Here is a 26265-nt window from a genome sequence, read left to right on the forward strand (position 1 = left end):
CGTGTATTATACTCTCTCTCTTTCTCTCTCTCTCCCTCTCGCTCTCTCTCTCTTTCTCTCTCTCTCCCTCTCGCTCTCTCTCTCTCTTTCTCTCTCTCTCTCTCTCTCTCTCTCTCTCCTACCACTCCTCTATCATTCGATTTTCAACTTCACATACACCTTTCACTTCCTCTGGCCTGCAAACCATGAACCGGAATAAGAAAATTCCATCCAACCTACGCCCTCGTTCTCAAGAATCAACGTCCATAAAAATGGGCGTAGAAATTCCAGAAAAATTGCAAGTTGGATCGAAGCGTCGCGCGACCAGCTCGATCGTAAGACAAGGCCCTTTTCAGCGGAAACGGCATGCTTTCCATCGAGTTGCCGCGCGTCCGCGCCAAACCCGAAAGAATTTGCATCATCCGTTCGTTTATCACGCGTTGTTCCTCCGGTGCAATTTGCCTGCCCATTATTCAAGCGTTTATCAGCGTTTTCGAGCGCCCCAGCCCCCCTCTTCTCTTGCACGCCGCTTTTGTCCTTGTGTATTTCTTTCAATTTATTCGCGCGTCCTCCGGCATTTTATCCGAGATGTTCCGCCGCTTCCGGTTTCCCTCTCGCTTCGATTCGCCGGGATTTATTCACGCCACTGATCCGAATTTATCGCGCACGAATTTTTTCTACCCCCACAAGTTGCTGTCAAGGGTCGAAGCTGGTTTTCCATGGGACTTGGGACCAACCGTTTCCAGTGAACTTTAAAAACATTTGCTGCTTCCTTCGTCTCTTTCTGTTACCGGATTCTTTTTAAATCCTTTTTAGAGTGGATTTTGAAGAAGATTCCTGTTGGACATTAGATCGCATTCTCGATTCGATTTGATATTTGAGATCGCTAGGTCGGTTTTCTGACGTAGTTACTCGTTGAGACGTTGAAGATTTTCAATATCAAATTTCTTTTCCATGATATCGATACTTGTTGAGAATTAAATATTCGAGTATTCGAACCTAATTAGAAGGTTAATTCCGTCTTCCTTTCGTTTTTGTTGCTTGAAAATGATTCGATGGGTAGTTGCAACGCTGTTGTGATTCCAATGGTTTTAAAAAATATCTTCTGTGCACAAGATTCTTCAAATTGATCTTCAGAAAGTCTACAGATATATCCGAGTTAAAATAAATCCTTCGAGTTATCTTCTAGATCCAGTTTGGATAGATTCCTTTGATGACTGGATCATTTCTCTGAAAAATAAAATATTAATGTTACTTGTTACAATTATTAATGTTGTGTAGATTTTTAAAAATCCAATTCAGATTAACTTACCTACACATTTCGTACGTAATAAATTTAAAACACGTTTGAAAGAAATTTTGAAATTTCAATGTTTCGTAGTTAGTCTCTTCGAAGTTAAAAAATTTGTTTCTTAAATACGATAAATTAGTAATTAATGATAAGTAGATAAATAGTAGGATTTGAAATATATAATTCAAGGTTTCTAACGATGATTAATTGTAAGTAAATAATTGTACAGGATTATTGTGGTAACACGCGTGGGAACTCGTTTCGATTTAAACAGTTTATTTCACGGCGCGTTGAGCACGAGAAACAACCGAAACGCAACTAAATAACATGCAATCGGCTAATCAGCTTGAACACTGAAATCGAACAAAGTGCTCGGATAATCAAAATTGTAATTCTTGCCTAAATAAACCGCTGAATGCAATTAATTGGGACAAAATCAGTGAAATATTGAAATTAAATTCGAAAATTATTTGTTTATAATACACATTTCCTGTATGCGTTTGATATTATTCGAATTTCATAGTCAATTTCATATGATATTTTCAAAAAACGTCGGAATACATGATTCAGAATTAAAAGAACAAATTGTAGTAATATTCTAATTTAAAAATTGAACCTTAAAGACTTTCCATAGAATATTTTACCGTAGAATACACTCCCTTATGCATTTCGACTACTTATTTATTTCGAAGTTCGTTTAGTAGCAACTAATAGTTGTTATTTCTTTTAATACAGTTAGAGCTTGAGAATCAGGTCATGATAATAATAAATTCAAAAGACAAAATAGGAAGAGAAACTCATTATTTTATGTAAAATGTACGAACAAACAAAAATCTTCTTAATGTACATTAAACAATGAACGAAAAAATGCAGAGATAATTATCATATAGCAGAGATATTATTTGGAACGAAATAATTAAAAAATCTCCTGTAATTAAATGTAATATCTGACCAGAATAAAATCCGTAATCAAGATACATTTTTATATTGGCGAGTGAACAAAAAGTCCTGCTTGATAAAGATCAAATAACGAGTATTAAACGCAGCTACAGCCATCATTCCATATATATAAAACTATTTCAAACGAAGCAATTGAAAATAAAAATAAGTAGACTAGTAGTGGAATCGTGTCTATTTCCTATATCTGTTCGCTTATTTTCGTCTCCGACTGTATCGAATATATGCAATTGTTCGCGTTCGTATCTGTCTCATATATCGTGTCATATATGTATCATATTCAAAGCATTAACCCTTTCGCTACGGGCGGCTTTTCCGCCGCGTCAAAACAGTGCACAGTGCGCGAGGAAGATCGTCAGCGGCCGCGTTTACGTCTCACTGCAAACCGAGCTATTCTGACGGTGTTTTTCGAAGAAAAACAAGTTTCCACAAAACAGAGTATTTATAACTTCTTAACTTTTAATTACAATTTGGAAACAAAAAGATTACAGAATATAATAATATGCTATAATATAACATAATTGTATGATACTAATAGCTTTTAATAATGGTATTGCGTATGGTATTTTTCGAAACATGGTGTTACACATAGGCTAACATGGCAAATCTGGCACTGGTATCGCGATTCGCTCCACAGTTCCCATCAATCGATTATAATCGACAACACACTTTGGTTTTTGAATCATTTTTCTGCGTGCGATAATGACGTTTCATGTGAACAAATTTTTCATTGTACAAAGAGGATAACATATACACTGCCCTCTTGTCACACCGTCTTATTGTTAATGAAAAGCTTGAGGATGTATTAGGTTGTCCGAGAAGTTCCTTTCGTTTCATGAGGAAATAATAAACGCACAGATTTTTTATTTTATATTATTTTGCCGATTTACGTACGATCGATTTTGTTCTGTTGATAACACCGCGACATTTCACAGACTTGGTTTCGCGTTTATATGAAGTTGCAGTGTTGTAAAAAACACGTTTGCGAAAGAAAGACACTTTTCGGACAACCTGATACGATACTCGTCGTATGTACAATACGCGGCATCTTACGCACAGCGACTATAGCCGGCCGTATTGGCGAAAGGGTTAAAGAAACTTGATTGAAAAAGTTCGCTGTAAACAGCATTCCGGCGAAACGAAAATCAGCCAAGTAGAAAAGCAAAAGCCGAAAAAAGAAGATCGGGTCCGGCACAAAGAGCTAACCAACCGCGATGCCGAGACGTAGAAAACATTGCTAAAGACAAATCGAATAAACGTGTGTTCAAAGGGCTATTGAAGCCCTATGAAATTGAAGCCCTTCCAGGAAAAAAAGCAGCGAAATAGCACGAAAATGAATTATTCACGGAAGAGAAAATGGGAGGGAAGCAGCTTGAAAAATTTGCTGGGTCGAAAATCCAGGTCGACCGCAGCTTCATCTTGGTTTCAAGCGTTCCCTGGCGAGCTGTCCCGAGGGATGGTCGATTAAAGCGTTCGCCGGCGGGCCGATTCGGCCTTAAAGGCGCGGCACTCGCGCTTCCCGCTGCAGATATACATGGAATAGGAAAACATTCTCGGCGGAAAGCCGAGGTAGAACATAAATCTATGCTTTGAAGACCGTTTTTGGCTATAGCTCTTTCCCTCTCCTACGGCGGCGGCCGTGCTCTCTGTGTACAGTACACGGAGTCTGACGACGTGACATCAAAGAGCAAGAGGCCTGAGAGAGGCTGCCGCGAAAGGCAGACAGCATGAAAGCACAGGTGCATATCGTCGTGTCACTCGTTTGTGGGCTGCTGCGTTACTTTTCCGTGGAGGAGGATTCAGAGCAAAATGGGGGGGGGGGGGGGAGAGATTTAGGAAAGAAGCAGTGAGAGGGGTGTAGGGCGTAGGGGAAGTTTCAAAGCAGGAGGAACGGATGGGATAGAGAAGAGAGATAGGGACAGATTGGAATACAAAAAAGGGATAGAAACTAGAAGCAGAAAATAGATTAGAATAGAATAGAAGAAAATAGATTTGAAAATGAGGAGAATAGAAAAGTTGATTGGAAGGAAAAGACGTTGCTGATGTTAAAAGAGGAAATGAAGAGATACGGTTAGTGCTGAGAAAAGGGATGAATGAATAGAGAAGTGGGGAAAGGAAGGGATAGAAAAGCGATTGATGATACTAGCGATTGTGGATTATTATGAATGAAAGCTACTGGAGGATTAAATTAAGGAAGTAAGAAAATAGCAGCTTTGGAAGGAAGAGATATTATTATCTAGTGTTAGACGGGTGGAATGATTTAAACACGTAGCAGGGATTTGCTATGATTAAACGATTGAGAAATAGACGAGTAATCGATAATACGAGAGCTAGAGATGAATGAAAAGTAGTGGAAGATTGGAAAATGAGGAAACTGGGGATGTAGCTTAAAAAAGAAAGACGTTCTTAGTGCAGTGGAAGATATAGCGATAGAAATAAGAATAACGAATAAACGAAAAGACTCGAAGCTAGAGGAATAATTAATTCAAAGGAAGTGAGAGATTAAGAAATAACAGAGAAGAAAGAGATAGGGCAATGAAAATGAAAGAAGTGGTTGAAATGAAAGAAAATAGACAAAAGTTGGGCAGAGGATAAAAAGAATGAAGAGGAAAGTGTTTAAAGGCAAAAGAATAATTAATTGATTATTTATCGATACTAAAGAAATGAAAATTTAGACAATATGGAAAAAATAAAAAATGATAAACGTAGAAGGAAATGACTAGGAAATAGGAAACTGATGAACACGAAAGGAAGAAATGATCGCAATATGAAAAATAAATTATAACAGTAAGATAAAATAAAACAAAACAGAAATCATAGAATAGTAGAAATGACAATGAAAGGAGAATTATAAGAACAATGAGATTTTTAAATGGAATAGAAAGGAGACGTGAAGAACAAAAATCAGTTAAAACAGAAAGGCTAATTTTCAGGACAATAGAAAATTAAGAATAAGGTATAAAACGAAGAAGTAACGTAGAAGGGAAGAATAGCAAAAGCGCACAAAGGTATTGAGATATTGGAAGAAAAGTAGAAACGAGACATGTATCTCCTGAAACTTAATTAGAAAGGAATAGATGAAAGAAATGCCAGGAAATGAAAAAATGATCTTAAAGAAAGATTATAGTTGGAGAAACGTTGAAACGATGAAAGGAAGAAAAAAGGAAGGTAATCGAAACAAAGCAACGTAAAGGAAACGACACTGAATGAAGAAGCGCGAGAGGTTTAACAAACGGAGAGAAAAAAAGAGAATCAAGGAAAATGGACGTTGAGAGGAAGTCTAGAGAAAGGGAGGTTAAAAGAAAGTGAAATGAAGTCACAGAAACCTAAAGGAAAGCAAGCCTAAAAAAGAGATTTTAAAGAGGAGAGATTTGAAAGATGAAGAACATGAGAAATGAAAAATTCAAGAAATAAGGCACAGAACGTAGCTTAAAGTGAAAAATATCCGTCAAGAATAATGTGATACTATGAAAATGAAAAAAAATTAAAACAGAAAGTTTAAAAAGTTTGTAAAAGAAAGATTTAAGGAGATTAGGAATACTCGAAAATAATAGTCTAAGAAGAAGGAGAAATGGCAAGAAAATAAAAAAAAACATTGCAAATATTTAAGACAACAATTTTTAGAAACTTTAGAAATCACAGATTCAAAAAATAGAACACCAACAAATACCAAATACCAAGAGCAAACGGATACAATTACAATGATGAGGACAAAATGTGAAAAAATAGGAAGCAAAAAGGAGAGCTTTAGTAAAAACAGATTTCAAAGGTTGAAAAGAGAAGAAGTCAACAAAAGACATAGGAAGGTAGATTAAAGGAGATCTTATAGAAAGGCGGATCAAAAGATACGAGAACTCGAGACAGAGAGAAGTATGGAGAAGGATCTAAATAGGCAAGAATTAAAAGAGAGGGATTTAGAAGAAGTGTTCTTCATCTATGGAAGGGAGCGAGAACCTAGAGAGACGGGGGTCAGAAACTAAAGAGATTAAGGCATGGAATCCTAGAAAAGGGGAGCTCAAAGAGAAGCACGCGTGGATTAAGAGAGAAGGGGATCAAATGAAGAAGGATTAAGAGTCAAAAATTTTGAAAAAAGAGGCACTGGTACAGAAGGGACGCAAACAGATATGCGCGTTTAAGAATAAAGGAATGAGCAAAAATGAGTCAGGAGTTAGAACCAGAATACGAATATTGTTCAAACAAAAAGGTGTTATCAAAATCATTTTACAAAATAGAACGATAAATGTTAATTACAGAAGCTACTTTAATAGCCACTTTATTATTTATGAAAACAATGAGATTGATTTATTTATCAGAAAGATAAAGAAATTTAGAAGATTGTATGAAAAATAATATTTCAGCTCAAGAAGAAAACGTTCCAAAATGAACAAAAATAATAAACACTGCGATGGTAAAAATCAAGAGAGAAAAAGTGAAATGAAAATGTAATGAAAAACTAAATCACACGATTTAACCTCAAATATATATGAAAGAACAATAGTGTCTAGAAGAATGGGGAATAGTTAGAGGGAAAGAAGGATAAAGGCAGATAGGAAGTAAAGGTAAATTATTAAAGGACAAGATTTATCTAATAAATTCTTTGACAACGTACAGGCGCAACTGATTTATAAACAATTCACTGGGAAGTGCTTCCTTTGTAATTGTTTTGAATTTCCTCGGATGCCGTAATTAGAAAAGAAAAAACAGGAATTTTCAAACGCCTTGCAGTCTGATGATTATTGTTGCATCAGCGGAAGCGAGGTTAATTTGTTCAAAGAACCATGCTTTGCTTGGCTATGTTTAAGTAGATATGTTTGTTTGCTCTGTGTCTGATCCGGTACGGTGTTACTGTCGCCGATTATTAAAACTTGTTTTCCTATTTTCACGAATCTTCCTGTGTTCATAGTTTCAATTAGTATTTATTTTTATTAGCATAACTCTCAATATTTCGGTCTCTTGTTATTTCTATTTTTAATTTCGTTTCTTGCCGATCTTTTATTGCCTCGCTTAAAAAAACAACTCCCTTTCTGAGAAATTTTATCCAAACGTAAATTTAGGAATCAAATTCTTCAAAATGATTACTTTAATATCGACCTCGCTGCGTTTTTCCCATCATTTTCGATCCGATCGTATTTTCCTAATAGTTGAAAAATATTTCAAGATTCAGGTAAATACGACAAAAGCCTGTTATTAAGTACGTGTGACTTGTTGTACCAAATTGTAATTTCAAATTAAAACTCTTTTTTGAAAGTCAAACTCTCGATTAAAAGTCTTTTTGTTTGTTGAGACAAGAGCAGCATTGGAATATAAAAATTCAATTCGCAGGATTAAATACGAAAGAAATGTACAGATATAGAATGTTACTCATTTTTCTTCCTTCTTTATCCTGTTCTTCTTGCATTAACAAATTACCAGTGTTCTTTTATTTTCTTTTTCATTCTGATTTTATATAATAACCACATAATAACGAAATTATGAAAATTTGTCTAACAGTTATTTAAAAATAGAATTATCGTTAGAAAAGATAGAATTATTATAAATTGTAAGATAATTTAGCTTCTTGTAATTTTTAATTTTAATAAAACAGTAATTTATCTTTATACTTACTTTCTATTTTTCATACACTACATTGGTACCATTGACTTTTGTTTTTACGTTTGCATGAGTCTCTCCCTCGTACATGGAATTTTATGTTAGAATCTTCAGCAAAGTTTATCCAATTGTTCGAGGCTTCAATGTTCGTTATATTGGGCGCTGTGAACAAAAACTAACATGAAAATAATATTCCAGTGTTAAAAGGTAACCAATTATCCATATCTTCTGCTTGAATTTTACCCAACATCCAGAAGAAACTAATTCGCGTTTATAAATCTATAAAACTTATTTAATTCTTTTGTAAAATAAAATTTTATCTATGTCATAATTATATTATTATTACATAGATATACGATAAAAGTAGATAACAAGAATTACATAACAGTGAAATATTTTTCACAAAAGACGTTAAATTTGTGTTACTTGTAAAATCGATATAAGAACCAACGCTAGAATCATCTTGAAACAAGTAGTTATAAAAACAGAAAAATAATCAGCAGGTGAAATATGAATCGATATAGGAATCATTATGTCAAATAAATTTCCATTCGTTCCAACAGTTATTCACAATAATGAATCTATTTTAGAAAAAGCAACATTGATGATGGGAAGAATCGTATCCTTCTGTTTACAAATGTACACCAAATTTTAATACAAGATGATCAGATCTGTATCAATATTTTTCTTCGTCGCTACATATCGGTCAGTTAATACCGAATCGTAAAATGAATATCGTATCAAACGAAGCAGCACGTCCATTACGCGGAAAAGAGACGACAAAATTTTCAAATGACAATCAACGGAAGTTTGAAACTACTTTCTTCATTTTTCCTTCTATATTTTTTCCCTATTCCACTTGGGGAAGTTTGCGGGGGTGGAAACGAAGTTCCACGGTTTCACGGCTTTTCCGACGAAATATTCGCGTAATCACGTTCATTTGAACGCGGATGCATTTTAATAGCGGGAGCGAATCGCAGGCAACTCGATTCGGAAAGTTGTCACGCTGTCGGGCAAAAACTTAGACCTCGTTAAGGCGCCGAGGTGCGTTTGCGTGACACTCATCAAAGCAACGGCGAGGTTCCTTCAAGAAGACGGAGAAGGATTAATGAAGAGGACTGTCCTTTCTTGCGTTGTTCGCAAACTTTGTAAATTTTTTTCATAAACGCGTTGATGAATTTAGTCGGAATTCGAGATTCATGAAAAATAATTTTAATTTTTGAAGGATTTTGTTACTCAAGGTGTGTAGTTTAGTTTTGTCTAAATAATTAATGTTTCTAAAATGACCTTATATGGCATTTAAAAATTTTAGTCCTATAAGGTGATGAGCGTTTTTTTAATATTCTTTAAAAATTAGTAAAAGATATACTTTTTTTCTTTTACTTCATTTGAAATAATATTTATTTAGTTTAGTTGCTCAAATTAAATAATTCTTTTTAATTAACTTTAAGTTGTGCATGAGATTTTTAATTCTTTGAAATCGTAATGTCTTTTAGATTATTATAAATTACAACAACTTTTTCAAATTTAACGAATAATGTTCCTCTAATAGTAAAAATTCTTCTAATTAGTTTGAATTATAAACAAGCTATTCCGAATAAACGATTCTAATCTAAAAATCTAATTGTGATCTTTGTAATTCCAATTGAAAGTTCAAATTTTCGTCCATTTTAAAATTAGATAGTTTGTTAACCCGACTGGGTGATAAATCACGGCTAGGTCCGTAAATAAGAAGTCACAAGTGAAAAATCGCAGAACACTGTAGGAATACTGGCTATGTTAAACAAGACGCAGAACTACCAACACTCTACTTAATTTTGATTTTTATTACGATGTCGAATTTACAATGGAATTTTCCTAACGAAAGAGTATCTAGCTTTTAAATTATTAATTCAAATAATCAATAGCAGTATAACAAAATTTCATATAAACAAATACATAAATATGTACTACCTTTTTTTGTGGGCCATCTCACATAATTCCTCAGCATTTATCATATCAATACAAGATCATAAACGTACAATGCAGATTACATCGCATAACACTATTAATTCCATTCGTAATATATTCTTTTTCAGTTCTAAAATAACCGGATAATCGACGTACGTAACGAAAGTGTTTATTGTAAGAACAAAAATTGGATCACGATTATATTCGACACGAGTTCGATTCAGGAGCGTTTTACAGACGCAAAACATGCTATGGCCACCTGGTGGTGGCGCAATTTAATGATTTCCGGTAGCGATTTTCGATACGCATTTCGATGACCATGAGTTACGTTCGATAAAGTCGAGAACGTAAAGCAGATGAACTGCCAGAATGAAATTGCACGATCATCATTTTCTAGAGAAAACTTCGCTTCCCAGTTGCCTTCAAGTTTGTTCATAACTTCTAACATCCCTGTTCGAAACGATTTAGAAATTTTAGCTCAGTTCGATAAGTTCATTACGATTTTGACCACTTTTTCAATGTTCAGACTATTATTAGAATCCCGATGTGATAATTCGGTTGCTCGACAAACTTAAAATTCCCAAAATTAGCATATGTAACTCCTTGTTCATGAAAAGTGTAAAAGAAACATCCTAAATTTCCAAAGAATTCGAGGATCTCGAGGAATTCAATAAGCTGAATGAATCAAAATAATCCAAGGAATCGAAAGATCTGGAGAATCCAAGGAATATAAGAAATTGTAAGATCCACCATATAGAATGTATTGAAAGATCGAAAAATCCAGAGAATTCTCAGAATCCATTGAATATAAGAGATTCGAGGAATTCCAGGGACTAAAAGATACTAAACGAAACAAAATAATCCAATGAATTCAAGGTTAATGTAAGGAATCCAATAAATTTGAAGACTCGAAGTATACAAAATGTTCAAAAGATCTAATATTTCAAGAATTTAAAAATTCGAGGGGTTCGAATCTCTGGGAATCATTTAGAATTAAATCGGTTAATACAAATCTCATTTATAATATTATATTCCTTTAACGCAAACGATATTTCTACGATAACCGAAACTTCGACGTACATTGTCGCTTTTTTTTATTAAATTTGTATTCAAAATATATAAATGCATATTTCGAATATCGAATGCACTAATACAAGCACTTTGTTCGATCAAATATGAATAGTTTATTTGCAAAAATTCGTCGAAGCGTTAACAGATTTTAAATTGATCATGGCGGTTTCTCAGTTAATTTGAAAGAATCTTCTTTACCTTATCTATTGCTTGACAACCAAAAATAATAATGAATTGCTAAAATGCAAATGTCAGTTTCTTTATTACACTAACTATACTAACCTGTAAAATGAAGTTTTATTCTATCATAATATCGTCTGTTGGCTCTAATAAAGAATAAAATCATTCTGGGTCTTTTTACTTGCAATTTCGTGACTAAATTACATTTTGCCAAAGAAAAACAAGCATCCACATATTTTCTAGTGACAGTTTAATAACAAAATCGTTTATTGCAAGAGCACGATTGCAAATGCGGATCACGATTATGTTGTACACGAGTTGCTCTGCGATTATTCAGCTGCAATTGCAATTCCTGCACGTTCTTCAAAATTTTCCGTTCGATCATTGCGTTATAATATCGTCAACGTTGCGTCAGAGTATCGAAAAATCATCATCTCCGCGTAGAGATACGAGCCAGTGAATCGTGAGTGTCGCGTTGGCTACACGCGGAAAGCGTGCACTCGCGACACGGTCGAGGTAACGACAAGCCATGGATTACTCGCGCGACACGTGTTGCCGACGTTTACCCGCGTCACGTTAACATGTGCATCGGCGTCGTTCCGCGTAAGTGCGCGCAGAAGTGCGCGTACACGTGGTTTCGGCCGGCCGATCCTGTTGCGGATGATTTACATGCGGTCGCGCAACGCCAGCTGGCTTTGCTCGCCGCACAGGATACTACTTTGCCTCCACGAGCGTTTTCGATCCTCATCGCGGTTCGCTGCCCCCGACTTTGCGCACCGCCGATGCTGCAACCGAACCCGTGGCCGGTCGCACGATTTTTAGGGGATATCGAAGGAGGGTAGCTGGAATTTTCAATGGCTGGAAGAATTGGTAATAGGGTGGTTTAGGGTGGTTTGAAGAGGTTCAAGGTGGTTCGGTTGGGTTCGGTGACGAATCAAAGTAGATGGAATGTGTAAAGTGGTTTTTCGAGACAGTTATTTGACTTGATCGAAGGTGGCTCGGAAATTCGTTTAACTCTGCTACGTTCTTTCGATCATGTTCGAGCCAATTGTACGTCACGTTAAAAAACATCTTCAGGTTGAATAAAATACGAAAAGGTCTCGTCGATATGCATGATGTCTCGTTTCAATTTTATTAGGTTGTCCGAAAAGTTTCTTTCGTTTTATGAGAAAATAATAGACGCACAACATTTTTTGTTTTATATTATTTTGTCGAATTATGTACGATCCATTTTGTTCTGTTCAGATAAACACCGCGACATTTCACAGACTTTGCTTCACGTTTGTACGAAGGTGCACTGTTGTAAAAAAACACGTTTACGAAAGAAAGACACTTTCCGGGCAACCTAATGCGTTAACTTTTCGAATATTGCGTACGATATCGTTATATATATAGCAGTGCTGAACAATTTCCGCAACGGAAACTCAAAAAGCGATACAGGAAGCGTAACTACGATCCGGAACTCCATTGAGAAAATCCGATGGCTCCGCTCTCGCGATAAAATAAATCACGGCGCCTGGCCTTGAGAGACGCAGCTTCGCCCACGACTTGAACCCGCGAGACGGCCAGACATGGCGAACTAACTTCGTCCCCGCGATTTCGAGCCGTGGCTAATTGAATTCGATCGAAAATACTCGTCTAATTGCAGCGTCGCTGGTGACTCGACGGTTCCTCTCTCCCGTTTGCCCCACGTGGAAAGTGGGGCTGAACTTTCCAGTTTATGGAACTGAATCTTAAGTGGCCGACCCTCCAATTTAAACTTGGGTTATCGTTCTGTCCTCGAAAGCAGGTTACCGTACACTCACACCCCTTGCCACGACTTGCCTCGTGAATCAAACTCTCTGTCCCTTTGCCGTGCTATTGAATTCAAGAAACAGCGATGGAATCAGGTTCGATACTTATAAATTCGAGTCCAGTAATTGTAGATCTTAAAAATCTGCTTACACGCACATATCTCGGTACACCTTGTATTTGATTCTATTTGGCAGTACTTTCTTCAATTCTCAAAGTATATAGTCATAGAGAATTCGATTCTCTCAAGTCCAAGTCTACTCGAACTTGTAGGTACTACTTCTTTTTCAAAATAAAGAGAGTTCAAAATTTAGGCGACCAACATCGAGGTACTCCATCATGAGAGGGTAAACTGGTCCGTGGAATTTTTTCGAAGCGCGAAAGGGGCGATTCTATGGTATTTTGGGGGATGCGCGTGATTCACGAGTCACTGAGGAAATTGATGGGCCCATTGGACTGTTTGGGAATGGGAGTAGGAGGATTCTTGACCTATCGGTCAGAAGTTGCTCCGAGGAGGAAATTCAAGTTGGTCGACTGGTAAGAATGTGAAAGGAAAGGAATTGGGAAGTTTGCACTTTGATGGACGTGGAAAAGTAGATGGCGAATTAATTTTCTATTTCGACAACGCAGGGTTACTGGTATGAAATTGAATTTTTATGATGAGAAGTTTTTAAATGAATATATTTGATACTTATTTGTAAGGCTTTTTATAGATTGATTTCAGCATGTGCTCATATTTATGTTTCGAGTTTCAGTTTTTTTTCAATTTCAGTTAAATCTATTTATAATTTTCTTCGTCACCGGAAGTTTAAGAAAATGTTCTGTACGTGAGTAAAACACAGTATATATATTGATTTGTGGTTTATATGTAAAATGCTTTTGCTTTAAAATTTGTGGAACTTTCTTTCAAAAATATATTCAGCTTTCATTTTTAATTAACAAAAAACAGTATTCGAACGTTTTACTCAATACATATAATATTAAAATATACGGGATATTGAGAAGCCTAGGATAAAATAAAAGCCTAGAACTTTAAAAGTTTTTAGTATTTGATTACTTAGCAAAAGTTTGGAATTATTTTATACAGGGTGTTACGAAATATGTGGTAGATATTTAAAAGATGGATTCTAAACATGAAAAGAACGAAAGAAATTCATGTACAAAAATATAATACGAAAGTTTGAAGATTATTTTTCAAATTATTGACAATGAATCAGCTGACGAACCCTACTGTCTATCTCATTTATACTGTGTGTTTCTCACTTTAATATGACATATCTGTCTATATCTGACGTCATTTGTTTCAATTCATGGACCTTGGTGTATAGATACAATAACTCTATATGTATGGAATTTCTAATTCAGTCGCCTATAATACGTGATATAGTTCAATTATAACAAAAAGTTTTCAAACGAAACACATCGTGGGCATAGGAAATAAAATTTTGTATCTTTCAATAATTCTTGATCGATATTAGCAATAATCTTTTATGGCGTTATAATATTTTCTGTTAAATCTCTCGCAGACTAATTTCTTTATTTGTATTTTATATTTTGACACAAAACGGTTTAACTTGCTCATAAATACGTAAAAATACAACACCTCACTCGAAAAACTTGATCTTAATCTTCTTATTTCTGTTGGCAAGTATCATAAGTCTTTACAATTATAGACTCATCTCTTTAACACTTTGTGTAATATTAGCATATCGCTGCAAGAATCTTATTCTATAAATCAAAATCCTATATCTAATGGAAAAAATCATCCTTACTCTGGAATCTTATTTTCTAAGAATGTAACCTCTTCGAATCTGATGGGACGTTTATCTTTACCGACATTTTGTTTTACTTTGCCAGTCAGAAGCTCTTTAACGGATAAAAAAAATGGTTTTAGATTGTAAAGACGAAAACGTAATAAAGCTCTCATCAAAAACTCGCGATCAACGTTCGCTCTCGTTTCTACTAAATGCATGGCGATGAAAACTTGATCGATCCTCCACAAACGAGTCTCTTTTTTTTGACGAGTTGTCGGTTCGCGTTGAAATAGCGTCGCGGCGCCGTTCGAATGCCTGAAGATCGAGCGTCGACCACCCAGTCAGATCCCCAAGTAATAAATTATATCTCGTTTTCTGATACACAAGAGAAGAATTACAGAAATTCATCATTCTGTGTTTTGAGATCTAACACGCTGTTTTCTTTGACAATTTGTTCACAAATTTCTGTTTATGTAATTAATTATTTCATTCGAAATAATTTTTAAGTTCATGAATTTTACTTTCAATTTTCTACATCTTCAAATTTTGTAAATCTTCGTGTCAATGATTACATATTTGTACCACAATATCCAAGGCACAAAATAGTCAAACATTTTGTTTGTTTTCAAGTTTTAGTAACGTGGATTTTTTTCAAATTCACCTGTTAGAAATAAAAGCACAAAAGTTAAAAATTTAATTAGTTCCGGTGTTTGAAAATTTGTGATTTAATTAATACTTGGCATACTTTTTCACGTTGTTTTACAGTAAAGGTAGTATTTCAAGAGAAACAACGTGGTACGTTAAATTTACTATTCTTTGTCTAATTAGTGGAAGAATGTATATATCCTTGTACAAATACGATTTACATTCCTAAAAATATTATGTGACTATTATATACTCATATCATATTATACTCATTAATCACGCAACTTTCTTGAAACCTTCCTTAATTCTATTATTCAAAATTTGAGAAAATGCAAACCAGTAAGCGCGTTAAAGGCATCTTTCCAAACATTTTACCCAAACCCAATTTCCTAAAGTGGACTCCTAAACATAAACGAAAAGCTAGCACCGCGCCGCGCCGGACAAAAAAGGGGGAAACGAGAAGAGAACAACGGTTAAACTGTCTCAAAGTCCGTCCCATTCACTGCCACCAGAATTTCCATCCCCTTCCTCTGTCCGACCTCTCCAATTAGCCTTGTCAAAAACACACGTCGAACTACCCCAACGAGATCCAACCCCCTTCGTCCCGTGTCATTCGCTCTCTTGGTTCACATGGCTGACAAGGAAAATGAAATTTCCCGGTAGCGGGTGGAACAAACGGAAAAACCGGAGGGCCACGGAATTGCGTCAGAAAAATGAGGCCCCTGGTAACGCACATCCCCGCGTCGTTCTATATTTCAAGGGTCGTGTTTCGACTGGCCAGAAACTGCAAAGTCATTTCGAGGCCGTTGCAACGCAATAAAAGAGCAGTAGGGGTGGCAATAAAGGCCAGTGACGCGGTTAACTGAAAAAAAAATCTATTTTTTCGCTTCGAGACGCGGTTATCATCCCCCTGATGGTGGTTCAGTCTCGGGACGGTTGACAAATACGCGTCCAGTTTGTTAGTGGGTTTCTTTCTTTTCGAGAATGATCTTCTATTGTTCTTAGGGTGTAGGAGATAAGGGAGGTTTATGGGTTGACGTTAAGGATGGTAGATGATTCCATCTTGGAATTGCAACTTTGGCTTTTCTTCTTCATTTTACGACGTCCGGTTACTTTCGAATAGTTTATGTTTATAGAGAAGTTTAATACTATCGAGTGCCGTATTTTTATTTGGCAGATTCTACAGTATTCTTTGATATAAATATAAATATAAATATAAATTTAGCGATAAGTAACTATGAAACTGTGGATATTCCTGCATTTATGTAAAATTGAACTTGATTCAAAGCTGCACAAACTATGCAGAAATATATAAAATATCCACAGTACAGTTATTATTGTAATATTTAATGATAATGATTTAACGATGTATAATTGTATAGAGACCTGCATTCTAACAATTATATACTAATAGTTAATAATGTGGACAAGTGAAGTGATTGAATCTTGCTAAGTAAAATTTAAATGGAAATGATTGTAAGAGATTAGCAATCCTAGTATCAAGTTAACTTGTCTTTCCCTTCTAGGAAGTTTAAATTAAGCTTAATAGGAGCAGCTTAGTTTATTAAGATAATTTGTAATAGAGGAGTATATTTGTCAAGAAAATATTTATAGGATACCTGCACCATCTAAATTATAGATTCTAGAAAATGCTATATATAAGTATTCTAATAATTTTTGATAATGTTTCTTGATGTAATTGTGAAGAAACTCGATTAGCTTATTTATCTCGGTTGTACGTACTTGTGTTTATGAAGTAGTTCTGTCTCACGATGTGAAAATATGAGTGGAATAGATATTTCTAACCTGTATAGGTTGATAATAAAAGAATAACTTGTAGCTTCTTTGTAGACAATATATATACATTTCAATGATTTAAAAACAAACAGTTTCATTATTTTGCATATTTCTTATCTCGCAACTGAATTAAGTGCACTGTTTTATTTCTTAAAACTTGGAATATTGTACTGAAAAATTATCAAAGAATCAATCGGTTCATAAAAATATTTTGTTGATACCTTAAATGGAAATAAAAATTGCAAACGTCCCGTTAAAATTTATATAAATGGTTCCATTTTACTTATTCATCATATAGTTTGATGGAAAAGAAGAGAAGGTTAGTTTATTTAATAAATAACCGTAGTCTAAACGTGGTATCATTTTAGTATCTCTATCAAAAAATTTCAAAACGGCGGTGAAGCCTTTAAAACAAATCAAAGGTTTTCTTGCATATCTTACAAAAAAGAAATAAAGTAATGTCAAAAACTGGAATCGTAAACGAAAAATGCAAAACACGATGAGTTCTCGCGCCGTGAAAATAAATTCCCAAACGAAGATACATTCTTCGTGAATGAAAGGGAAGATGTATGTGCATTCCTAAAACCACCATTCGTAATCCAAACAGGCGAGTATTAATAGGCGGGAAAGAAAACAGTGAAAATTTTCAGCGACCGATGTCTGACAATCGTCGAACAGCTGACACACGGACAGTCCAGAAATAAATTTTTCTTGTCGCGAATTTTTGTCGATTGTCTCGACAATTCCTCCTAACTTTTTCGAAATTACGTTGTTTTTTATTCCAAAAATGTAAAAAATCATCACTGATTCCAAAAGTAGAAATGTAGACGAAATAAATGTAGCAATAAGTAAAAAAGTGTAAAAAAATTTTTTTAAATATAAATTATAGTATTGTCGTATTTTTATTTAGATATACGTCAAGATCGAATTCAATAAGGATAAACTAAACTTTATTATATGTTCTATATATCTGATTTCGTTGTATACAATTTTTATAAACTTTCATATGTCCTTTATTTATTATTATTAAAGTTCCTTTAAAACCGTGAATTTTATGTTTTATGTATGACTCAAATTTTTCAATTTCCGTATATATGCATAAACACATCTGGTTTAGGAAGCGTCTGGTTCAATAAAGTATGACTCGTTAAAAATCAAGCATTTCATATGCGCAAGCTAATACTGTACAGTGACTGCATAATATTTTTGGTTCTTGTAAAATATTCTTCGATGATGAAGTTAGTACAAATATTCCTTACCAATAATTAGTACAATTAAAATATTATAAAGTAACATTTAAATAAACACATGTACATGTTTCAAGTAAAGTACATTTATTCTTAATAATATAGATTCGCTAAAAAATATTATTGAACGAAGAATTAAAGAGAACCTTTTAAAGGGATTGAAAGTCCGAACAATGAATACAAATGAATAAATATATGAATAAATCAGAAATTGCAAATTAATGTAAATTGTAATATTGATACAATTTTTGTTAGAAAAATAGAGAAAAAGTATACATTCTATTGGCAGTTTAATTACGACATTTAGTACAATTTTGATTTTCGCATATTTCTCTCAATAATAATTAAGTAAATACTTCCGACCTCTTATTGATCTGGAAACATCTTTCAAATATACTTATTTCCATAAATTAATGAATTTTTTCAAACATCCTTTAACCGAGATAATTAACTCTCTGTTAGATCATGCAACCACAAAAGTTATATACCTATACGCCTATTCCTTTTTAATTTCATTTTGATATCTGTGCGTCACTGTATTATCATACTTTATTAATGCATCTCCATGCCAGTACCAAATTATTACATATCAGATTAAAATAAAAAATTGTTCTGAATTATAAGTTTTTCCTCTCGGATCCAAACGAAGGACTGACCATAAGAAATTATAAAAATATAGAATATATAACTATGAAATATATGAAATACCTAAACAGACATCCACTTGCTTTGAACACATCTATACACTATATAGCATAAACTCGTCAAAAAATAATCTAATCACCTAACAAAAAAAGAAATAAAATGAACGTTTCACAGGGGTGTTAAAAATCACACCATCGCACTGTCGTCCCCTCTGTCCCGCTTGTCAATCTCCCGCTGTCGAATCTCGATCGTTCCGCGTCGTAAATACGAGCCATATGATCGCCGGCCGTCTCTGAATCATCGCCGCAGAAAATATCCACGACCCCGAAGGTACAACCTACTCCACGCTTTCCACCTTCGAAAAGGTACCACCAGTTCCTCGCTTTAATATCCAATTCCTTTCTAAGAATTTCCTTCCTCACACAAACTCTCTTTTAAATCGCACGATGAAAAAAGAAAGAATAGAAAACCACGAACCTTTGTTCCTCTTTTTTTCTTCCAAAAGACACGACAGTCGCTTTAACCGCGTTTAGAGTTCCAAAGCGCGTGAAAAAAATGCCAAGCTCCTCGGGGTACGCGACAAGACGAGGGCGTCACACGCGACACACATTCACTCGACTCGAAAAAAAAGGAGGCGCTAAAGGAGCAAAAACAGCGAAGAAAGACATGGAAGAGAGGAAAAAGAATTGAAAGAGAGAGGAGAAACAAAGAAGACAAGGATAGAAAAAGAAGGAACGAACGATAGAAGAAGAAAGAGAAGAGGCAAAAAACACGAGAGTGGTCCAGCTCGAAGCAACAATGCCTTTTTCATCCTTCTTTTACTTGCACCTCACTAACGACCGGGAGCACGCTATCCAACCTTCTTGCTCGCCTTTTTGCTCGCTTTTTTATCTCTCGACCCGTCGCCCCATCGTCGAACGCGTCCCTATCCCTTCCCTATTTTCCCCCCACGGCCATCCCTTCCCTTTTCCACCCTTGTTTTTTCTACACCGGTACACAGGAAGGCAGGAAGCTTCTTCACGCGACGTACCTCTCTTTTTGCCCCTCTGTTCCTTACTTCTCTTGTTTCTCTCTCACCGACGCACCACCCTTTCTCGACCACCTTCTTCTAACTCGTTGCTTCGTCTTTTTTCCCCTTTTCCGTCTTCGTCGTCTGTTTCTTCTTGCTCTTCCTGTTTCCCTTGCGTTTCCTTCTCGCGGCCACGGCCGTGCGGAATTCGAACCGGGGTTCGATTTGGCGGCACCCGGTTTGAGCCGGTCGGCATAACTGCGTTCGAGTAGACCACTCACTCCCGGACTCGTGGCCTCTTGCCTCTTCTCTCTCGCTCTTTTTATGTTTCTCTCTCTCTCTCTCTCTCTCGCTCGTTCGCTCACACTCGCCGTTTCGCTCCCAAGCTCGGCTCTACCACCTCTCGAACGTTCTTCTTAGTACTCCCTCTCTTTCGCACCAGTTTAACGGTCTTTCTTTGTCTTGCGCTAATTTATCGCTGTCTTTGTTGGTAGTAATGGGTTTGAGGTGATTTCATTTGGCTCGAGCGAGAATAGAAGATTGCACGGAGGTTGAAATGGAGTTTTCGTGATTTGGAAATTTTTGTCAGATGCAAAGCACCAAATGAAACAAAAGTTGTGATATCGGCACTTTAGAAAACGCAATACTCGATAAATGACATAAAAATCAGAATGCTGGAGTTTTTGAAACATATCTCTGTTTCAAAGTCTTCGGACAGGTGTTGTATTTCATTAAAATTGTATCAACCCTAAACTTGCATAAATCAAAAAACACATTTCTGTCTCTGTATTAGTTGTTCAATTGTGCTCTATACAATTATGCTTCTCTTTTGTTAAAAGTATCCTTATAATTAGGTATTTATCGTTTTAACGCTAAGATTATAGATAGCAGTAAGATTAATTCATTCAACAGACTCCAATGAAATGTCATGATAGTACTATAAACTATAAACCTTACAGCTTATACGTATGTATTCATATTTTTATTAATACTGTAAAAAAGTAGAGCTTGTATTTTAATTGATAAATGTTGTAACGTGCATTTTAACTTCGATATTGTAAATTCATGCTTGTCCATTTTTCTGTATTCACACTTGACACATTGTAAATGTATAACCATTCATTGTCTAGGTTTATTAACTACAACCAGCTGAAAGTACGCATTTTATTACATCTAATATCAGAAATACAACCAATTTTTACGATGGTTATTAATTATTCTCTATCCGCAAGTAGTTCATTCGAGATAGCTCGTAACTTTACTACACTGTGAAAGATTGAAAAAATCTCCTTTCATTAATTATCTTTTAAATAATAACATCATCACACCGTGAAACAGATAAAAATCTCTCGCTTTCGATGAATTAAGAAATCCAACCCTCCACTGAAACACCCACAAAACGCCTCACCTTCAAAAAAAATGCAATCACTAAATCACCACAAGAGAACCACAAGAACATTCAACTACCGCGTTCCAAGTCATTCTAAACTCACGAATCTAGGTCTTGGCGATAGTCACGAGGTGTCCTCCCGGTGGTAATCGAATTTAGTCCCATCACTATCATCACCCTGATCTTCTGCTTCGATTCTTAGCCTTGTTCCTCACTTTGGATCACCAATTTTCCTTCCTTTTCCATTTTTAGCCCCTTCTCCGTTCGTTTCGTTTTCTCTTTCGTAAACACGGTTCAACGTTGCTGTATCCCGATTTTCTCCGCCGCCTTTTTTACCCCTCCACGTTCTGTTATTCCTCCCCACCCCATTTACTGTTTTTCTCTTTCTCTTTCCGGTACCCTTCTCTCCAACACCCAACACACTCGCGCACACACCTTCTACCGTAATGTATGTGTACACACATACAGGCATTAGTAACGCGTACCACGCTATCTTGCCGATCTAAAATTACCCCAGAAACGAGGAACGGCCGCGAGGCGAGTCTCTCGCTCTCTTCCGCACGCTTCTTACCGCTAACACGCACGCGAGTTCCGCCCTACCAGGTGGAGGATCGCTGGATCACAGTCGTGGATCGGTTACGGGGTCGATGGATCGGTTTTCCTAAGTGGCCTTCCATGAGTCTTCAAGTATACTTAGTGCAAGCGATATAGTAAGATAAAACGTTAACCCTTTGCGCCCTGAACAGCGTTCGAAATTTTATCCTAATTGATTATTCAAATTAACTGCTTCTCACAGATATCCATAATGGAAATATACATATTTTTATATTCCCCTAATAAATATTTATATCGGTATATTTCTGTCAAAGTTATGGTATAACACGAAAGAATATGTTTTATAATAATCTGACAGTGTAAATCCTATGTACTTGTTGGATCGTCACATGAGCTGTTCGGAAAAATACAGGAAAGCGACGATGTTGCTGATCACACGGTGGGTCGGTTTTCTTAAGCGGCCTTCCGAGGGTCTTCAGATATACTTACAAATGGTGTAAACGATATAGCGCGGTTGTCAAATAAATCGTTAACCCTGTGCGGTCTGAGCAACATGCGAGATCTTATCACGACTGATTCATGTAGGTACAATAAGCTGCTGCTTTCCAAAGGTATTTACAATTTGTCTGTATTTTCATGTTTTTGTAACTAATAGTCTACATCGATATATTTCTGTTGAATTAAATTATAATCAGATTGCGGATTTTTATGCATTTATGGGAGATTTAAAGATGAAAACAATGCATATCATGTGCAAAAATATATTTAACGAAATATTGAAAGTAGAATATTTATCATAATATCTAGTAAATGAAACAGATAATTGTTTGAATCCCATTTTTTAATTAGTCTACAAAAATGTTTTAACTTCTGATCGATTTTATGGCCTAACTATGCATTTCGCTTCCACCGTCTATAACAAGTATCAGATCTGCGAAAAGAAGGTAAAAAAGTTAGCGGAGAAGAGAAAGTAGTTATAATGATGGATAGAATGAATGCATTCAGGCAATTGGCTTGGTTAATGCTGTTTGTCGATGTTGTTTGTATATTGATTCTTTCGTGAGCTAAGGGAATCTGAAGTAATTGGACATGTTTGAACAGGGTGAAGAATGGTGTTCTGTTTTTGTGGCTGAAATGTGTAGGGTTGAACATGTTGATTTTAGTTCAGGTTTAGTTTTAATTTCTTAATGATTTACTTTTCTTCTTTTAATACATCAGAGGAGTTAACGACGTGTAATTGATCTTTCAATTTAAATTTCACTATCTCTGTAAAAATTAATAATTATTTTGTAAGTTACAAGAGTCTAAAGTAAATGAATACGTTGGAATTGAATTGAAGATACGACTTTGTGTAATTGCGTGATTTCTCTTTCGTATAGTGTTAAAGGATCGGCAATCTGTGTATGCATCTTTAATTTAAATTTTACTATCGTGAGATATATCAAGAAGAAATCATTTTTTTAATACAACTTTCCCTCCTCTTATTTATTTCATAATATTTCTAGCAATATATTATTGTTGCACACGGGAAGCAAAAGGGTTGATCAGATTTCGCATTCGAGTGTTCGAGGATCGGCTAATAATCCGTGTAATTCGACGAACAACGATCACCGTGACAATTATACGGTATTGTTTGTAACTAGTGATCAATGTGCCAGCGGAGGGTGTTGCGGTTACGGCGTTTAAGTTCCGGATAGAAGATACGCGGAACGGTGAGCGCTGTATGTAAATTCCTGTGGCACATTTCACGCGCCATAAACTTATGAATGACCGGTGTGGACAAGTCCGTTCTGATGCGTTGCTCGTATGCTCCGCCAGGGTTGATCCATAAACATGCGACGCGGAGAATTCCTAATGATTACAATCACGCGGGAACGTTGATCGAGGCTATGAATGAAAATTGGACAGGGGTAACGCGCGTTTCACGCCCAACCATCAAAGAAAATGCGTTAGTAGAATGCCAAAGGAAATGTATAGTATATATCGGGCCTCCAACTTGGTTCAAAATTATGTTCTCATTACTGATCAAAATAATTTAAATATGTAAATTTATATTTTCACGTTGTGTATCGCATAATACATTTTCAATATATTGTTGTGATGCAAAAAAAAAGTAATATGCTAAAGACATAAAATCCTCTGCTTGCGTATCGAATTTTGCTGAAAGATTGTCCGCACGTGATAAACATTAATTATTATCAATTCTCAATTGATTAAATTATTAATGACAGCTTAAATTAGGATGCAGAATTTTATTTTATTTTGTATTTTTGTATTTATTTTGTCTTACACGATATAAATTATCGGTTTTATTTATTATTAGATGGATGAAAAATACAAATTAAGATTAGAAATAAGTGAATACAATTGTGATCGCCTCTAACCTAACGATACTAATGGAGGATTAAAGATCGTTTGTCTGAGTTTATGATCTAGGTGTTAACGTAGGTTCGAGATTATTTTGGCACTCCTTCCTGTTATTTTAAATAACTTTTGAGTTAAATTAGAATCAAAATATATTGCACTCCACTTTTCAGAAAATAAATGATCTCTCAGAAGAGTAATTTAATATTTGAAAGAATTTTAGTTTTGATTATATAAGGCAAATATATATGGAAAATAATGACGGAGGATATTGTACTTGAATCCTAGTACCGAAACATACTAACAAATACAAGTTACGTGTAACAATACGACACGCAATTTTGTAAGATTAAAAACATCTTGTACATTTTTTTTATCAATATTCTCCATTAAATAGATACATATAACAATATATAAGTATAATCAATATGCTTCTTTTATCAGAATCTTCAAACTATGACTTATCCCTGGCATAAAGTAAGACACATTTCATTGAATAAATATAAAATAGAGATTTAGGAAATCTTTCATCGTAAAATACGTATTTATTTCATTTCACAATTAGTATAAATCTTAACAAATTTCGCTTACGAACCACCATAAGAATCACTCGATCCAAGCAATAATTACCTTAATCCTTCGCCAATTTCCCAATCTCCACCACCTTCAAACTATCCAATTCTCCAAATATGCATCACCAAACTTCAAAACGAAGGCGCCTAGCAAACACTTTCGAACTGACTCAAACCATCTGCTTCTAACAACTCCTAATTTCAACGGCGCGAATCAGATCTATTACCGTAAATATACGTACAAGTTTCAAGAATAAATATGTCAAATCTGAACGCAGCTGCTTCGTTCATCATTCACGATCCCTCGCCTCCGGGTTAATCATCCGGTGGTCCAAAAGAAAAGTTTGGACGACGTTCAGGAGAAACGGACAGTCGTGATCCGGACGCGGGTCCACATGTCACTGGGTGGCCTACATTTACAAGTTAAATCCACACCGTGTTCCACTGTTCCAGTCTATTATAAATTGGACTGTCGTCGAGTAAGTGCCGCATAGTAGAACCGTGAAGAGCTTCATTATTCCGGTCGCCGCGCAGTCCGATTGCTCAGGGACGAAGAGATAGAGGAACAGATAGAGATTCGAATGTGCTATGTGTGGGTGTTGGGGAAAGTGTTTGGAAAGTGAGCGTAGAGGATAAGTCAAAGCGGAAAAGCGAAAGTGAAACGAAGTATTAGGTTTTATAATTTCAAGATAATTAGGCGAGGTACTCGTGGTTACTCCTCTCATTTTTAGTATATTGCGCCTTGTTCCAAAGTCTCGTGAACGTCGCTTCTTTGCTTCAATTGACTTCCTTAGGGAAGACCTACAAATATCAGTCTTCTTTTTTTATTTTCGTAGTATTTTCTTTTTCCGAGAAAAAAAATATTTTCAAGTGTACCCTGAGCAAGTGCGCTGGAATGTTCACGAAACGTTGGAACAAAACACGACAAACCAATCAAAACCTGATCAAAATCAGGAGAATCAGAAATATGAAACGAAATTGTTGAGTACCTTCGATTTCATGGAGTGAATTGAACTTCTGTGCACGATTTTGAATGTGTGAAATATATGCAATTCTGTTTTTACATAATGCATTCACTTCTGAAGAAACGTGTCAATAAGAATAGCGCAATGAAAAGATAAAAAATTGAATAATTGCATGCTTGTTCTTTAATAAGAGAGATGTTTAATACATATTAGAATTCAATACTTTAACTAAATCAATTAATCTATTTTTCCAGGAAACATTCCGAAGAATTCTGATGTTTCTTGTCACTTTAATTAAAATTTACTATCAACCGAAGAAACATCAAAATTCTTTAAAATTAAACAAACAAGATTTCCTTGGCAAGAATCGTGTGTATGTTTATTATTAGATGCATCCGTCTTCGAAGGATCACGCGAATTAAATTCGCGATCTATATAAGCTTTCATCGAGTCTATTTAGAAACATTGGGTCTAAATCTAAACCTAAATAACTATTTATATTTATAGAAATTGT

At 35.4% G+C, this 26265-nt stretch overlaps 1 protein-coding gene and 1 long non-coding RNA gene across 4 annotated transcripts in view; one reads left to right on the forward strand and one right to left on the reverse strand.

Moving 5' to 3' along the window:
• The window catches only part of LOC126873695 (tyrosine-protein kinase transmembrane receptor Ror), a 350758-nt gene that overhangs the window by 128448 nt on the left and 196045 nt on the right, over nucleotides 1-26265 (forward strand). The gene's annotated exons all lie outside the window — the stretch shown is intronic.
• LOC126873767 (uncharacterized) lies at nucleotides 29-25988 on the reverse strand. 2 transcript variants are annotated; one of them, XR_007692528.1, is made up of 3 exons: nucleotides 25029-25988; nucleotides 7832-7978; nucleotides 29-1209 (listed from the first exon to the last, which is right to left on the reverse strand). It is a non-coding gene; the product is annotated as an uncharacterized LOC126873767 (long non-coding RNA). The 2 variants fall into 2 exon arrangements; XR_007692529.1 differs by lacking the exon at nucleotides 25029-25988 and adding an exon at nucleotides 24810-24826.

Source organism: Bombus huntii, chromosome 15, assembly GCF_024542735.1.
Source record: "Bombus huntii isolate Logan2020A chromosome 15, iyBomHunt1.1, whole genome shotgun sequence".
Taxonomy (NCBI): domain Eukaryota; kingdom Metazoa; phylum Arthropoda; class Insecta; order Hymenoptera; family Apidae; genus Bombus; species Bombus huntii.